Genomic DNA, 4,329 nt, shown 5'->3' on the forward strand with positions numbered 1-4,329 from the left:
TGTTCAAAAAGGTACCCACATTATTAACTGCTCCCCCCTCCACTGATTTGAGGTGCACTGTGGGGAAACTTGGGCATGCTCAGTCATGGAAGAGGGTCCCTCCTTCTACCACTGGGTGAACCCACATCTCCCACAGCCCTGGAGAGCTCCATGACCACAGGACTGGGATGCTCTCTGCCTCTCAGCTGGATTTGTGGACCATCTTTGGTTTGCCACCTTCCACATGGGGAAGAACCCTCTAAGCTGGAGCTTTTCATGCACCTAGCAATCTCAGCTGCTATCTGGGAAACATTAGAAACCCAAGTTGACATCCACTCCACGTGCACACCTGTCCTGCATGCCACCATCCCCCTGCACCCTTGTTGTACTGCTGGGGTCCATCCCAAAATGAGCTCCAGGACAAAACAGAGTGAGGTTATTTCAGCAATGAGGCTCCCAGCAGCTCCCGTGAATCATTTTGCCAGCAAAGACTGATGGAGAAGGAAAGGTGAGGTCTTGGCAATGTGGCAGGAGCACTCTCAACCACCTTAGTAAGACCAGACGCCTTGTCCTGCCTGCACTGGGTGAGCACATTTCCTCCACTCTGCTCCCCTGTTTTCTTCCTGAGTTGAGAAAGTGAATGGCCTTGGGTACCCGACGGGAGGCACTCACGGTCACTGACCTGCCGAGGGAAACCGAGCATCTGCAGGCTTCCTCCAGACTTCCCCGGGCGAGCGGCATGGTGGCCCAGGACAGGCTGCCTGCTGCCAGACAATACTGCATTACAGATGAACAACTAAACGCTGGAAGCACAGATAAAGATACCAGATGCCTGACCAGCAGAGCTCCCACATGGCAGCCCAGTGCCAGCGCCTCAACCGCTGTGGCATCCTTGCTGCCCTGGCTAGGAAGGGTCTTTACAGGGAAGCTGCAAAGGACACAGACATGTTACAAAAGGATTTGAATTCAAGAGGCTTTAACTTTAGAACAGCTCTGGTTTCTGTCCTTCAGCTCATGGCTCTCACATGCCCAGTCCTCCCCAGCAGCTTGCAGTTCATGGGATGTTGGTGCAGTGGCCAAGACCTGGGGTGAAGGAGCTCTGCAGCCACAGCAGGAGGGGGTAGCCCCAGGCACTGCAGTGCAAACACAGTGGTGGCAGTGAGGCACTTCAATCAGCAGTCAGAGACACGGTGTTGCTGGGTGTCGTGCAATGGCATCTGCCTGTGTGCTCAGCACAGCTTTTGGCAGAGGTAGGACACACTCCCATTAACTGCAGGACACAAACTGGGAAGTGTTGTGCGCAGTTTACATTTTACTGGACCAGACCTGGAGGAGAGGGAGGTGATTCTCCCCCTGTACTCCGCTCTCGTAAGGCCCCACCTGCAGTGCTGTGTCCAGTTCTGGAGCCCCCAACACAAGAGAGACCTGGAGCAGCTGGAACAAGTCCAGAGGAGGCCATGAGGATGATGCGAGGGCTGGAGCAGCTCTGCTGTGAGGACAGGCTGAGAGAGTTGGGGCTGTTCAGCCTGGAGAAGAGAAGGCTCCGGGGAGACCTTATAGCAGCCTCCCAGTACCTGAAGGGGCTCCAGGAAGGTGGGGAGGGACTTTGGGCAAGGGCAGTTAATGACAGAAGAAGGGGAAATGGCTTTAAGCTGAAATAAGGTAGATTTAGATTAGATATTAGGAAGAAATTCTTTGGTGTGAGGGTGGTGAGACAGTGGCTCAGGTTGCCCTTCTCCTCCCTGGAAGTGTTGAAGGCCAGGCTGGATGGGGCTTTGAGCAACCTGGTCTAGTGGAAGGTGTCCCTGCTGCTGGCAGGGGGGTTGGAACTGGGTGAGCTTTAAGGTCCCTTCCCACCCAAACCATTCTGTGATATGATTGTATGAGACACTGCAGCAGGGAAGCAGCGCCGTTGAGGCTGGTGTCGGCCACTGTAAATGAAAGCAGAGCAGGACCCAGGAGGTCACAGCCACCCCTCTGCCCAGGGCAGAAACTCGTACCAGTATGAGGGAAAGGGTAAACCGGGGTATTTGTCACTGGTGTCCCAGGGTAGCTAAGGACAGAAAGACTAAGAACCCCAGAGCCAATGTGCTGGTCATGGTAGATGCAGAGCATTTACAGACCCCTTACAGCCCAGCTCCACTGCCCCATCACCACTTCAGAGGCTGCTGCTGGCAGATGACCTGAGCTGAGAGCACGGGAGGACAGGGGACTGGCCAGGCATTGACCTCCAGTAAGAACAGGAAGGCTGGAGAATTTCTGCCTACAATAGCAAAAGCACGTGGAATGTGGAGGTGCTGCGAGCGCATCTGCCCTGGAGTAACCAGGCAGAGGCCAGGGCAGCAGGGACACAGCAGCCCACCCTCCTCCCAGGGCAAGGTCAGGCTAGCAGGAGGGAGGTCAGATTTTAGAATCCAGAGAAAGGTTAAATTCAGCTAGCAGGAGGCAGGGCAGGCTTTAAAACTCAAAGAAAGGTTAAATGCCCAAGCTGCTGTGTAGTGCAAAGGGGATGCTGGAAGGTGTTTTGATAAGTATTTGCTGCGTAAGGCTTTATCTGAAGGCCATGCAAGCAGCACACGTGTGCTCACCACCTTGCTGGGGATTGTTCTATAACCGGGGTTGTTTTTCCCCACGCTATCCAGAGCAGAGGTACATCACAGTGCCATTAATCTTTGTGCTGCACTGACCCAAACATTCAGTGTTACCCTGCAGCTGCTTCCCCTGATACAGCCTTCCAGGTATCCTGGCCATACTCAGCTCTGTCAGCAAGATGGGCTCCAGCACCACCTCCGGGACTCATACAGCAGCTCAGCCCTGGGATGGCAGGAGGGCAAGCCCAAACCTAGCCGCCAGCATCACCCATAACAACCTCCAAACACCAAAAAATAAGCTGGCCCTAGGTCAGCCCAGACTTTTCACAGCTAAGGCTCCAAGAGCAATTGGGTTGAAACCTGGAATAGCAGCCAGCTGCGTTTCTGCAGCGTTGATTCTGCACTGCCAAATCCAGACTGAAAAAGCAGCAAATACAACTTTCAGTGCCAATATAAGAAATTCTGGGTGAGCAGAAATGAGCAGACATAAGACACGGGCCTAGAAGCAGCATCTCCCAGGATTTGCCCAACCTTCCTTGGCAGGCAGCTGAGCATTAACTGACCTCAAGCCTCTCACCACAGGTTTGTGACCGTGGCTGTTCACCAGGCCTGGTTTTACCTCCATGGTATCATTCCACTGGATATTCAGACAACATTAAATATTAGCAGACATTTCAAGAGCTGTTCTTACGAAGCAGAGGGGCTGGGATGAGGTGATGAAGGTGCAGTTAGCATGTCTGATAATGTGAAGGGGGAATAGCCCTGGGATGGCCTCCAGCTGTCCTGACGTGTCTCCAAGGAGAGGCCCTTTGGATGCACAGCCCTGCAAACAGCCACTGGCCTCAAACAGCTAGAAATGGGTCACAGAGGAGAGACCAGATGGAGGTTGTAACACTTTGCTGGGCAAGTGCACAGCCACTGGGATGGCCCTAGCTGCTGAGAACAGGGACAAGTACATGCACAAGTGAAATGGCTCTTTGGGGAGAACCTGCCTAGGGGGGTTCCTTGGCTTTCCGCACACTGCACAGGGCAGAGCAGGACCCTGGTGAGCCCTCCGAGGCCGGCAGGTAACAGCTGCCCCCTGGCCAACTGCAGCCCCAGGGAGCAGCACTGAGGATGGGGTTGTGAGCAGCCCCTTCAGCTCTTTGGCTGCCCAGACTGCCCACAGCCCCCCACCTGCCCTGCCCCTTGCAGTGCCAGCCCCTGCTGCTCTGCTCTCACCCAACTCGCAGACAGGACGTGCCTTTGGAGGGAAACCAGAGTCGGCACCCCTGCCCTGCAAAGAGGGGAAGGGCTCCACAGCCAGGGAGGCACAGAGGTGCTTGTACCTCCCCAGGGCACGGGGGAGCAAGGGTAGCGGGAGCAAGGGTAGCTACTCATGCCCCTGAGGAAGGTGGTCCAGCACTGGGGCAGCCCCATGCACGCCCTGGAGCAGCCCAATCCCTGGGTGCTGTGCCCATGCCACTTGCCTCACCATCACCAGAGCTGTGCAGCTGGTAGTACAGGTCGCAGCAGTACTCAATCAGGTGCTCCACGTAGCCATGTCCAATCCCACTCTGCAGGCAGAGGATGCTCAGCTGGCCCAGAGGACCCAGCCCAGGACATGACTTCCACCTCCAGTGGGTCCCTCCCCAGTCCTGTCTGCCTGCCCCACACCTGCTTCCTGCTGCACTGCACCCGGCTATGTCTGAGCTCCTGAGCTCCAACCCTTGCCCTGGCAGGTACCATTGGCAGTCACAGCCTCCAGCACAGGCCAGGC

This window comes from Antrostomus carolinensis, unplaced genomic scaffold (assembly GCF_000700745.2).
Source record: "Antrostomus carolinensis isolate BGI_N321 unplaced genomic scaffold, ASM70074v2 scaffold28205, whole genome shotgun sequence".
In the NCBI taxonomy this organism is placed as follows: domain Eukaryota; kingdom Metazoa; phylum Chordata; class Aves; order Caprimulgiformes; family Caprimulgidae; genus Antrostomus; species Antrostomus carolinensis.